At 44.3% G+C, this 14,321-nt stretch overlaps 1 protein-coding gene across 1 annotated transcript in view; it reads right to left on the bottom strand.

Annotated features, from left to right (window-relative positions):
- DUSP9 (dual specificity phosphatase 9) overlaps positions 1-12,931 on the bottom strand; it is a 123,707-nt gene extending 110,776 nt beyond the window's left edge. The window contains exon 1 of the mRNA XM_063936329.1: positions 12,747-12,931. The gene's annotated coding sequence lies outside the window, so the exon portion shown is untranslated. The remainder of the gene's footprint in view (positions 1-12,746) is intronic.
- Between the last annotated feature and the right edge of the window lie 1,390 nt (positions 12,932-14,321).

Here is a 14,321-nt window from a genome sequence, read left to right as displayed (position 1 = left end):
TTCTCTCCTGGCATAAACCTGGCGCGCGTGCTACTGTTTTCTCCTGGCATAAACCTGGCGTGCATGCTACTGTTCTCTCCTGCATAAACCTGGCGTGCATTGTACTGTTTTCTCCTGGCATAAACCTGGCGTGTGCTACTGTTCTCTCCTGGCATAAACCTGTTGCGTGTGCTACTGTTTTCTCCTGGCGTAAACCTGGCGCGTGTGCTACTGTTTTCTCCTGGCATAAACCTGTTGCGTGTGCTACTGTTTTCTCCTGGCGTAAACCTGGCGCGTGTGCTACTGTTTTCTCCTGGCATAAACCTGTTGCGTGTGCTACTGTTTTCTCCTGGCATAAACCTGGCGCGTGTGCTACTGTTTTCTCCTGGCATAAACCTGGCGCGTGCTACTGTTCTCTCCTGCATAAACCTGGCGCGTGTGCTACTGTTTTCTCCTGGCATAAACCTGGCGTGTGCTACTGTTCTCTCCTGGCATAAACCTGTTGCGTGTGCTACTGTTTTCTCCTGGCATAAACCTGGCGCATGCTACTGTTTTCTCCTGGCATAATCCTGGCACGTGTGCTACTGTTTTCTCCTGGTATAAACCTGGCGTGCATGCTACTGTATTCTCCTGACATAAACCTGGTGTGTATTGTACTGTTTTCTCCTGGCATAAACCTGGCGTGTATTGTACTGTTTTCTCCTGGCATAAACCTGGCGCGCGTTCTACTGTTTTCTCCTGGCATAAACCTGGTGTGCGTGCTACTGTTTTCTCCTGGCATAAACCTGGCGTGCATTGTACTGTTTTCTCCTGGCATAAACCTGGCGCGCGTGGTACTGTTTTCTCCTGGCATAAACCTGGCGCGCAAGCTACTGTTTTCTCCTGGCATAAACCTGGCGTGCATTGTACTGTTTTCTCCTGGCATAAACCTGGCGTGCTACTGTTTTCTCCTGGCATAAACCTGGCGCATGCTACTGTTTTCTCCTGGCATAAACCTGGCGTGCGTGCTACTGTTTTCTCCTGGCATAAACCTGGCGCATGCTACTGTTTTCTCCTGGCATAAACCTGGCGTGTGTGCTACTGTTTTCTCCTGGCATAAACCTGGCGTGCATTGTACTGTTTTCTCCTGGCATAAACCTGGCGTGCATTGTACTGTTTTCTCCTGGCATAAACCTGGCGTGCGTACTACTGTTTTCTCCTGGCATAAACCTGGCGTGCATTGTACGGTTTTCTCCTGGCATAAACCTGGCGTGCATTGTACTGTTTTCTCCTGGCATAAACCTGGCGTGCGTACTACTGTTTTCTCCTGGCATAAACCTGGCGTGCATTGTACTGTTTTCTCCTGGCATAAACCTGGCGCGTGTGCTACTGTTCTCTCCTGGCATAAACCTGGCGCGCGTGCTACTGTTTTCTCCTGGCATAAACCTGGCGCGTGTGCTACTGTTCTCTCCTGGCATAAACCTGGCGCGCGTGCTACTGTTTTCTCCTGGCATAAACCTGGCGCGTGTGCTACTGTTCTCTCCTGGCATAAACCTGGCGCGCGTGCTACTGTTTTCTCCTGGCATAAACCTGGCGTGCATTGTACTGTTTTCTCCTGGCATAAACCTGTTGCATGTGCTACTGTTTTCTCCTGGCATAAACCTGGCGTGCATTGTACTGTTTTCTCCTGGTATAAACCTGGTGTGCGTGCTACTGTTTTCTCCTGGCATAAACCTGGCGTGCATTGTACTGTTTTCTCCTCGCATAAACCTGGCGCGCAAGCTACTGTTTTCTCCTGGCATAAACCTGGCGTGCATACTACTGTTTTCTCCTGGCATAAACCTGGCGTGCATTGTACTGTTTTCTCCTGGCATAAACCTGGCGCGTGTGCTACTGTTCTCTCCTGGCATAAACCTGGCGCGCGTGCTACTGTTTTCTCCTGGCATAAACCTGGCGTGCATTGTACTGTTTTCTCCTGGGCATAAACCTGGCGTGCATTGTACTGTTTTCTCCTGGCATAAACCTGGCGCGCAAGCTACTGTTTTCTCCTGGCATAAACCTGGCGTGCGTACTACTGTTTTCTCCTGGCATAAACCAGGTGCGCATTGTACTGTTTCTCCTGGCATAAACCTGGCGTGCTACTGTTTTCTCCTGGCATAAACCTGGCGTGCTAGTGTTTCCTCCTGGTGTATATGCTATTGTTCTGTCCTGGTGAATATATTACTGCAGATCAGGACACATCTTGAGATGCGCCCAATTCAGCATAGACAAATAATTGTGTCTTTTGTTCGTCTGAGATTTAAGCCTTTATTTTTTATATAATATGTGTCCAACTTTACAGAAGACCAAGGGTGTGCAAGTTGACCGTGGGCCTGATTCAGGGGATCTACTTATCATCACATAATTTATACATAAGCAGATGAAAATTAAAATTTTCACTCACTTGTATAAATTAAGTGTCAAGGCCATTCATCATTCCTGTAACGCAGGAGATATCACTGATTACAATTATCTCCACAATAATTTCCAGAGTGGGGAAGTGAAAACTATGGGGCACATTTACTAAGCAGTGATAAGAGCGGAGAAGTGAGCCAGTGGAGAAGTTGCCCCATCAACCAATCAGCAGCTCTGTATCATTTTATAGTATGCAAATTATAGATGTTACTTCAGTGCTGATTGGTCATGGGCAACTTGTCCACTGGCTCACTTCTCCGCTCTTATCACTGCTTAGTAAATGTCCCCCTATGTAATTAATCAAATTCCTTTTTTTTTTTTTACTTAGGGGGGGGGGGGGGGGGGTTTACAGTAGGTGAGAGTCCTGCAGCTTTGAGGAGGGGGGGAGGGGGTTTACAGACAGCATCAGCAGTAATGCAGCTGCATTTAAAGACGCCGGTTGCAGACACTTTGATTATCGACCATCTCAGTAACCCTATGGTCGCGCAGCACGGCCGCATGAAACGAGACACATATGGGATCACAGGCCTCCCAAGTGTCAATCACTTTGGGAATAAGTGCTCACTGCGAGTGACATTGCTACGGTACCTTGATGTGTGCACAGTGCAACACTGCTGCATGTGTACATCTCTGAATGAGGCCCAGTGTCTCTACAAGAGCTGCTTTGCCTCCCAATCTGATCTCCCAGGCATAATCACCCAAGTAGCCAGATTAGGCTGTTTAGGCAACACCGTCAGATAATTAGCAATAATACTAAATCCCTATTGTAACCAGCATGAAAAGTAAAAGGCCAGTAACACTTAGAGCTCTTTCACATGTGTATGAGAAATGAGGATTAAGCCCTAATCCATGTTCTCTAAATGTGTGAACGGCTTAATGTCCATATTTAAAGCTACAGGCACATATACTAAATAAGGAACGGTAAATGCTCATATCCTACTGTTACATTGAATTGCATAACACTTTATGTTGGAATGATTGCCCATAGGAAAAAATGTGGCACATATTAGGGCCGAGCAGGAAGTACAGATAAAATGAGCTTATTAATTCATCTCAATAAAGTGGTCTGTGTGCAAATCACCGCAAGGCTCTGGAGAACTGCAGAAGTGTGTCTTTACTAGCTGCAGTCACGCTGAACAATGGCTGCAGAGGCACTTCCTGTATAACAAACACTTCCTGTGTGACAAGCGGATAGCAATGACGCATTCCACATGCAAAGCCACAGGCAACTTCAGATGCGCAAGCCTCGGCTTCTGCAGCACAGGTTTGCTACTAGTCAGCATCATCAATGTGGCCTTGCACCTGATACGCCTCCGTACAGACATGTATACGTTCACGCGCTAGGCTGCATAGGCCGCAATTGAGTTAATGCACGTTTACTGAACTTTGCCTATGTGAGAACACCCCTTCACACCCCATTCTGGGCCTGATTCAGGTGCCGTTGCGTCTGCTCTTGCGCGTGTCGGTGGAGACGCGTCAGCGTTAATATGCAGTTGTTAGTCTCAGCCTTACCCTTGTGTACTAGCGTGCACCTGAGTGGGCTCTGAGACGCTCACTTTCTTCATCTCTGCAACACTGCCGCATTTTTCATTTCACTTCAGGCCATCGCCCGTCTGCCAACCTGTGCCCCTTGATTGCCCCTCCTCTACTCTCTCCGCTCCTTCCCAGTGACAGCAGAAGTCCCAGTGCTACCTCTTCAGTACATCTTGTAAACTTCACTTACAGATATATTTATAAAAAAGTGAAAAGGCCTATTCATGTCAAACACTGGTGTTTTGGGCTGCCATAGGTATTGGCAATATTCATCAAGTGGATACTGCGGGCAATAAGATTTGCCAGATTTTACTATCTATCTGTAGCACCAGGAAAAAGGCAGGACTTAGGTCTCTCAAAATAAATAACACAAGAAAGCAGCAAAAGTGATCCAACGTTTCAATGTATTTCTTTCATATTGTCATCAGGGATGACAATGTGAAACAAATACAACGAAACATTGGATCATTTTTGCAGGCTGCTTGTATTGTTTTGAGAGACCTGAGTGACACCCTTTCCTTGCTGCATTTTGCCCCCTGCCTGGAACAGGACCCCGGGAGGGCGTCAGGCAAAATACAACGACACTGGGTTAACCGTGACGCCCAAGTACGGGCATACACAAACTGGCTAGCCAGGTAATAAATTATTGATACAGTGATACATTGCTGCGTTAAATGCTGGGATAAATGGCTCTCATAACAAAAAATAAAGAAATCATGATTATTATAATAATTACGGGCATTATGGGTAGAAGCCCGTACTGGTTTAATGGTTGCAAGTAGTAAAAACAGAACATTTGTGGTTGCTGGTGGTCAGCTGACTTTCCCAACAAACTCCTTTTGTGTCAGCAACTGTGAAATAGACATTTGGGGCATAGGGGTGCGTTAAGGATACCGGTGGTCATGTGACCGACACCAGTCAGGAGACCAGCGCAGGATCACTGGCAGCCGACATCCTGAAACTGAGTATTGGGGCTCAGGATTAGGGTTAGGGCCCAGGGGGTTAGGCACTAGAGGGAGGGGGGGGGGGGGGGTTGTTAACGATAGCCAACACCCCCTGAGGGTTAGGGTAGGCGACAGTAGAGGGTAAAAATACTTACCCCGTGTCGGGATGACGCTGTTAGTCATGTGACCGGCGGTATTTCGTATGTATTCAGTGGCGAAGTGTAAAAAAATACTGTAATGATAACAGTTTACTGCTGTTTAGGGTGTAGCTATATGATATATGTGGATATATATCCAATTGCTACTTCTCCCACATCATTTCATATACATCATGTTTCCAGTCCCAATGCCCAGCTAAGCTACAAGTCCAACGGTAATTCAAAGCATAGTTATTGAGCTCTGCAATGGCTGGGCCACTGGCAGCCTTAAATTTGGACATTTCAACAATACCACTCCAAAGTGGGTATATGGGAAAGAGAATTAAAAATGGGTAAATGGCCCAATTTTGGCATTGAAGTAAAGTGTACTACATAGTTTTGTTTAGTTATTTCACTGTTCAGCCTTCTTTTTTCCATTGAGCAAAACATTTGCGTTATCATCACAGGACTTCCCTTTATATAATGAGCCACACTGGCATCTTGTACGAGGCACCAACATGGCAGCGGCCAGTCAGCGAAGCCTGACATTGAAGAACTGATGTAATAACATTTATCTCTTTCAACTGTATAAACAGATGCCTCTTTTAAAGTAAAGTATTTTTTATTAGCTCCGCTGAAATGTGTGAAGGCTATGAAAGCTGTGACAGTCACTCTGAGGCAGCGAGTCTTATAAATGAGGTCTAGCTTGGCGTAAATCTTGGATGTGTTAATAAGAAGAGGATGACAGCAGGAGAATGCCAGGATTGCTGGTGTAAGCTGGGACGATATGTATATAAATTCTATCTGCATAAAAGTCTCATCCAGCAACTGACAAAAATAGACCCTTTTTCCTTTCCTCTGAGAAATGTCCCCTCTACGGAGTTACCTACCTACATTGGTATTACGTGTACAGAAGGCAGGTGCACATCAAATCCACCATGCATGATAGTTATCTGATTAATTGGTTTAGGGGCAAAAAAAAAAATATTCCCCTTTAATCTATGGATACAGGATAAGCATAATGTTAAGCCCCATAATTTTACTCAATTTAAAACATGTCTCTGCACATCAACCCCATGTATAAAAATAGATATACCATCAGGGAGGCGTCTGATTGGCTCCAAATTATTCTGCAGCAGGACAACGACCCCAAACAAACAGCCAATGTCATCAATAACTACTATATCTTCAGCATAAAGAAGAACAAGGAGACCTGGAAGTGATGAAATGGCCCCCACAGGGCCCTGATCTCAACATCACTGAGTCTGTCTGGAGTGTCATGAAGGATTTGAGCAGGCCTACATCCACAGAAGATCTGTGGATAGTTCCCAAAGATGTTTGGAACAAACTCCCTGCCGAGTTCCTTCACAAACTGTGTGCAAGTGTACCTAGATGAATTGATCCTGTTTTGAAGGCAAAGCAAATATTGAATCGATTCAGATTTCTCTTCTGTTCATTCACTTTGCATTTTGTTAATTGATAAAAATAAACTATTAACACTTCTATTTTTTAAAGCATTCTCACTTTGCAGCATTTTTTCCACACCTGCCTAAAGACTTTTGCAGTGTTGTGTATATATATATATATATATTTTATTTTATTTATTTATACACACACACACACACACACACACACACACACACACACACACACACGAAAGTAGCCCATCCTACTGTGTCTCACCTACTTCCCAGCAAAGTGGGCAGTCTTGCAGAATAATGACACAAATCACTGCATTGTACAGCCGGGATGGGGCCGCGATAATGTAAATTTCAATGTCACACCACTTGCACCTCATCCTCCCTTTCGAGAAGCTCCCAGAAGGGGTCCATGACTAAGTCTTCAAGCACAGACGTATCACAGCAGTCCATGAAAGGTGGAAATCCTGCTGGGGTATCCTTTCCCCAAATGGGTAAGATTTTATTGCAATATAAAGTCCTGCACTTCGTTTGGAAAGATCTGGTGATGGTTTGAACGGGTTAGGGGTTTGGCATGTCTTGTCTCAAATTTCCTCTAAGGAGTACGATATTTGAGATGCATTTTGATTATAAGATGAAATCTTCTCCTGTGCGTAGCAGACTTCCTTAAGGTAATCCCATTGAAGGACCTTTTAGCCTCTGTTTCCCTTATTGTTCAAAAATGGCTATTATTATTATTTTTATTACATTTTATTTATAGGGCGCCACAAGTGTTTCGCAGCACTGTACAAGGACAGTACAGGGAGACAAAACTTAGCATTACAGTAAATAAATAACAAAAATAGAGTACAGGTAACAAAGAGCACCACAATTCTCAAAACATAATACAGCTAAGATGTAAGTAGCGAGGGAGTAATCATCGTACTACTTGGGGCTGGCGGCCATAGACAGAGATGAGCCTTTACCAGCAGGAGAAAAAGCGAGTAAAGATGGTCGCTGAGTAGGAGAGAGCTGTGAGTGAAATGTGTCGAGAAGAGGGCTTTGACAACAAGAGGAAAGAGGGCCCTGCTCTGAAGAGCTAACAATCTAGTGGGGAGGGGCGACAGACAGATGACATGAGGTGCAAGCAAGCGGGAGGTAGCCTGATGGCAGTATGTAAGCAAAGCAGAGATGTTCAAGGTATGAGGCATGGGAATGGAGGAGCAGCCTCAGCACTGGGTTATGCATCGGAAGGGTACGCTTTGATGAACAGGTGGGTTTTTAGTGCCCGTTTGAAGCTTTGCAAGGTCGGGGAGAGTCTAATGGAGCGGGGGAGTGCGTTCCCCTGAAGGGGTGCAGCACGGGCAAAATCCTGAACTCGTGCATTGGAAGCAGTGACCAGGGCAGAGGAGAGGCTAGTGAGCAAGCGCTCCCACTCAGTTCCATAAGAAATGTAACTAGGCGCCATTTGTGAATATTATTAAAATCTCTTTTTAGTCAAGGCCACTGGAATTTCATGATGAATAATTTAAAGAGAGCTCGTAAAAACATGAGGTAAAAAGCTGCAGTGACATCAATCAACCAATGATTTCAGATGAATCACAATTCCGAAGTCTCCAAAAAATGTCACCATCTTGTATTTATGGGAATGTGAGCTGGGAGAGGGTAGCGACACGACCTGGCTTCTGCATGTGTGATGTTTGCAGCCGTCAGTGATGTTCGTGATTCCTCAGGCAGCTGAGAATACCTCATGAACAGACACACAGACACACAGGCCTGGTTTCAATTTGTGTTGTGTACAGATGTTGTTTTTTTATTTTTTTAACTATTTAAGGTTTTTTTCTTTGCAAAATACAGTAAGCGCCTAGTAAATATTTAGGCTGATTGTGCAATGTTGCTTTGTTTTGTGGTATTAAGTACAGGAATATACCTGTACAGTATTATCTAGAATGTTTAGGACCACAAACCTTATTTACTATTATGTGGTGAATAAAAACCCCCAAAAGATTTTCTATGACCTCTACTAGCAGCAAGAGAAAATATTTTATTGTTGCAATTATCTTATAAGGCCCGTATTGATCGGAATCTGCGAGTTGGGGATTTATAACATGTTGAATTTGACGATCGTCTGAGAAACATAGAGCTGGGACGGGGGGAATCAAGACAACTGATATATGGGCCCCTTAAAACAATATTGCCGGATCAACAATACTGGCTGCCAGCCTTAAGAGTAGTTTTGATGCTTGGTGCATCTGCGTAGGCGTGACCAGGCTTGCAGGATCACAAATGTGCATTGGAATTGGAATCCCTAATCAGCATTGTGCCGGGAGTTGGCAGTTGATGCGTTGATTGGGTGCCGCAAGCTTCTGCCACCCACAATATGCAGACCCCCCCCCCCCCACACACACACACCATGATTTAGACACACCCATCCTTGATTGGCCACGCCCCCTTGGTAAAATGGGTATGGCCAGTCATGATGTGGCCACACCCCCACTCTCAATTAGCTTACCCCCTAATTTTGAGAGTTATGACTTGCTCAGAAGTGTCCTTGCAAGTGATTTTAAAATGTTGATAACTAAAGCAAAAGTCCCCAATGGCTTGATAACTGGCTTCTTGTGAAAAGAAAGGATTTGGATATTGGTTCAGCATGTACAGGAACGACTTAAATTGTGTATCGGCCATAATTATACCGTAAAGGGAAATAACTGCCTGCACATGTAGACAGGAGAACAAATCAAATCAAGGCATAGTGATTAACACGAAAAGGGGCTAGGGAGAATCCTAACGTCTAAATACGAGCCTAATAGGATTTAAATTATAAATATGTTGCATTTCACATAGGCACTTTCCTGCTGTCGCCATCGCACCGTCTCCCCTCCACCCTTGAAAATTCCCCATTGCGTATTCCAAGAAGTGACAAACAGGAAGCGCCATTCTCATTTCTTTGTGTTTCCTAAAATATACGTCCGGAGTAGCCGACAAGCTTGGGCATTCCCGTCCTAAGGCATTTGGAGCTATTTTCAGAGATAACTGTACAAAAATTTGCTGCAGTTTTTTTTTTAAATCGCATCCCATTGCTGACTTCTCATAGGAAGTAAGGAGAAACACTTGTGCGGCCATTACAATAATATTTCCTGGTGTCAATGAAAAAAATGAAAGATGCAACAACAAAATGACCCTAACCATCCCGCTCTACTCACAATCCATCATTTATACCGGCATTGGGCCTCATTCTGCATCACAGCTCATCCTGGACTATACTCACTGTCAGGCAGAGCATCATGGGAAATGTTGTTCATCCACAGAAGTTGTGCTGTAGACGTCTTGCGAAGCAAGAATTATTGCGTGGTGCAGAAAGCAGACGTCACTGCAAGTGGGGATATCCCAAGGGCTCGTTCACACCTATCTGCTATTAATGCATTTCCAGCGGCTAAATAACACCTACATATAGAATTAATGGTACATCTTACCACTGTTGCGTTTCTAAAAATTTTACCTCACATTAAACAAAATTACAATACAACACTTTGGGCAGATTTAAAGGGGGACATCTAATTGGCCCCAATGCCGTTTCGGCCAATCAAAATGGTCATTATCGCGGTATCCAATTAGAGGCCATTTTGATCGGTCAAAATTGGACCCGCGATAGTGTGAAAATACATGGGATCGAGTATAAGTGCTCAGGCAGGCCACTTATCACGGATTCTGCTGAGGCACCGGATTACCCGCGGGTAATTAGATACCCCCCTAAGTTTTGAAGGGTATCCGTTCACATGGTCGACCATGTTATGGTCGACAGTCATTAGGTCGACCACTATTGGTCGACATTGACATGGTCGACATGGACACATGGTCGACACATGAAAATGGTCGACACATGAAAGGTCGACACATGAAAAGGTCGACATGAGGTTTTTAACTTTTTTTTTCTTTTGGGGAACTTTTCCATACTTTACGATCCACGTGGACTACGATTGGAACGGTAATCTGTGCCGAGCGAAGCGGTAGTGGAGCGAAGGCACCATGCCCGAAGCATGGCGAGCGAAGCGAGCCATGCGAGGGGACGCGGTGCACTAATTGGGGTTCCCAGTCACACCCAAAAAAGTAAAAAAACTCATGTCGACCTTTTCATGTGTCGACCTTTCACGTGTCGACCATGTGTCCATGTCGACCATGTCAATGTCGATCAATAGTGGTCGACCTAATGACTGTCGACCATAACATGGTCGACCATTCATACCGGAACCGTTTTGAAGAGTGATAAAATGCAGAGAGATAAACTACCAGCCAATCAGCTCCTAACTGTCATTTTCAAACACAGCCTGTAACATGGCAGTTAGGATCTGATTGGCTGGAGCTTTCTCTCTCTCCAAGGATTAGCGCAACTCCCCCATACACTGTACCATGCACTAATGTGATCTAGCAATGCCATAGGCTTATAATGGTATAATTGCAGCCAATGCATAGTGCACGGTAAATGCTTTAAAAACTCACGACTAAAGTGTGCGTGGTGTCTTTGTGCATCTATATATGAACAACCTCTGCCAATAAGAAGAATGTTTGTATTGTAAGACATGTACTATGTGTACTTTGTCTTTCAAACTCCAACACAACAAAAATGACATTGAAGAATTGCATACAAGAGGAATTTAAGAATGAGGGAAGGACGAACCAAAAGCTACTCGTTAGGTGCTTTCCCTAGTCTAAAGCAACAGAAGCATCTGCACTTGACGGCCATCAGAAATATGCCAAAATATGATTTTATTTTGTGATTTTTTTTTTCTAACGTCCAGTTTTTAAATGCTACCCCTATAGATAATAAAATCCCAGAAAGTCATTTGCCCCCGGCCATTCCCCCTAAAATTCCGTTTAGTGGTTTCACCGCTGCATCACACAAAGTCTCCTTTATAACATCAGCCTGGAAGCAGAGACTGGGCAGGGATTTGTGTGAATCAAAAGCCTTACAGAGCATTGAAAATGTGCAGCTCGCCTCCGTACTGGAGAGAGGGAGGAAAAGCAGAGACAGAGGGGAAAGGAAGAGAGGGAAGCGGGAGACAGTTATCTGAGAAGGGAAAGAGTGAGGGGGAAGAGAGAGGAAAACAGAGCGCCTGAGACATTTCCGACCCTAATTCTCTGGCCATAGCTGCATTTTGTCTTACCCCCAGGCAGCTGAGTCTATGGTCTGTGTGCTCTTATAGGATATATCAGATCTATGTATTTAAGAATAGGATTTGTAGCAAAGTAGAACAAAAAAACATCAAAACCAAAAAGAATAATAGGTAAATATGGAAAGAGTGTGGAGACCCTTACTGATAAACACATCCAGACAGATGACGGATACAGGAAGACATCTCCCATCTTTGGGACCGCGTTTCTGAAGCTGCAATTTAACCTCCTTTAGAAACTGGCAAGCACAAGGAATGTCTGGTCCATCCATATTGTGTTCATTTGCGCTGTAATCCTCTGCCCATATTAATTGTTTTCCCCAAACACCATAATGTTTTCCTGATCTCCCCCAATCCCCAACATCAACATGTTTCCATTCCACCCTGTGCTATATTTCTGTAGGCCAAACAAACTTTAACCCTAAATAATTCCAACGCCGTGACGTTACCCAGAGTGTACTCTGCTATATTATCCTATAGGGGGGCGGGGGTGGGTTTCAACTTTGGGAGGCTAATAGCCAGCAATCAGGAAACCCCTACTCTTTGTACAGCCTCCCAAGCATTGTGCCCTGGTCTTTACCGGGTAGCTGTGCCCACACATTCTACATAATAACATGACTTCAACTCTTTGGAGCGACCAAAGTGTTTGATAGATGTCCAATAATGGTTAAAAGACTGAAAATTGTGCAAACTTGGCGCATAATGTATATGAATAATATGGGTGCTTTGAAAGTAATATTTTCTCATTTCATCTTAGCGTTACGGTTACCATTGTCACTTTCTATCGCAACAGTGTTGTAAAATTCCATCTATTCTATAAGCAACGCTGTTTCGTAATTTCCCTACAAGTAACTTTTGGGAAGACAGCCAAGACCAACCTGAAACGCGTACAACCATTCAGAGAAATCTGTGCAAATGGATTCAGTGCCCGGAGAGAATGGCACAGATTCCGAATTACTTGGTACAGTTACACAGGCAACATCTGTATATCCTATTTCATTCCATAGCTGAGCTCGCCTCGCCTCCCCCCCCTTACCTCTGCTGTTTCCACAAATCCTCCACCCTTCCAGCAAAGAGGACTTCCTTGCAGTTCCCCCGAGCCCTACCGCCCACTCCAGATGCAGACAGTGAGTCCCAGTATTTGCAAGGTCTTACCTGGCAAGCTTGGATAAAGTGGACACATAACCCTTTTGCAGTGGGTACATGCAGGAAGGCTTAGGGATGGCCAGGGAAGAAGACAGAACCTGACTCAGTCTTTAGCTCTTGTCTTTGCACACTGGCAGGCAGGCAGGCAGGCAGGCAAGACTTTTAATGATTTCCAGCTCAGCTTGGCGGCTGTGTTTCCTCTTACAAAAAAAAAAAAAATTAATAAAATAAAGGAGCAAGCCTCTGCCCCTCCTTCCTCCCCTCCTTCCATCACTCCTCTACATCCTCCTCCCAATACACGTGCAGGCTGTGTACAACCTGAAGCCCTGCCTGCTGCACAACACTGGCTGATAGGGGATTCTGGGAGGGCTTTTCGCAGTACCAGAGAGGTCTGGGTTGATGTCAGGTTACACAGGAAAGTGGGGGCCTGGGGATTTCTGAGTCATTTTCACAACTGAGCCTGTGTAATGATCATCTTCAGGCATGAGACATAATTAACTCTTGCAGGGGCCTTTTGGGTAATGGGGGGGAGATCTACCAGTAAACCATTTTGTCAGATGCTTTGTAGCAAAAACAAAATAAATAAATAAAAATCAATACACATCTTTATAGTATTGCAGGACTGGGGACATCTAACAGAGTTGTTTAAAGACCAGTTCACGTGCCAATCATCTTTTTTTTTTATGTATTTTGGTGAATTGGCAATAATAAAAATATGTCCTAAAGTGCAAAAAAATATATATATATATATACCGGGATTAGGTGGGACACAAGGGTAAATTAAAATGTGTTTTAAATAGGAGAAAACAATTATTTATTTATTATTTATTTATTACAAGTTATTTATATAGCGCACACATATTCCGCAGCGCTTTCCAGAGAATATTTGGCCATTCGCAACAGTCCCTGCCATGACATTGTACACGCACACACATTCACGCTAGGGTTAATTTTGTTGGGAGCCAATTAACCTGCAAGTATATTTTTGGATTGTTTGAGGAAACCGGAGTACCCGTAGGAAACCCGCGAAAGTACGGGGAGAATATACAAACTCCACACCGTTAGGGCCATGGTGGGAATTGAACCCATGACCTCAGTGCTGTGAGGCACTCAGGGTTGACAACAGAAATTGTGGGGCCCGGGATTGATACAATAGGCAGACTCCCCCCCCCAAAAAAAAATAATAATACAAAAATACAATAAATAAATAAATAAATATACATACACATAAAAAAAATAAAAATAAATCTATATTTAATAAAATGAATAAAATACAATTTCTAAGTCCACACGGTTACGCTCCTATCACCATATTATGCCCCACACAGTAATGCCCTGACAACATATTATGCCCCCACAGTAATGCCCTTGTCACCATTAAATGCAGTACCTTCTCGTTGTCATGGGTTCTGATCGCTGCCAGGGGATTCCCCCCCCCTCCCACCTCCGCCGCAGCCGGCGCCGACACAATCGCAGCAGACTGTTCCGCGGGGTCCACAACTTCAAGTAAAAACAAAGATTGAAAATGTCCCTCTCAAAATGGCCGCCACGTCAGAGGAGACAGTTATTAAAGATACTAGGGCC

This window comes from Pseudophryne corroboree, chromosome 8, assembly GCF_028390025.1.
Source record: "Pseudophryne corroboree isolate aPseCor3 chromosome 8, aPseCor3.hap2, whole genome shotgun sequence".
In the NCBI taxonomy this organism is placed as follows: domain Eukaryota; kingdom Metazoa; phylum Chordata; class Amphibia; order Anura; family Myobatrachidae; genus Pseudophryne; species Pseudophryne corroboree.
Note: the sequence above shows the minus strand (reverse complement) of the source record. Positions and strands in the feature narration are given on the sequence as shown.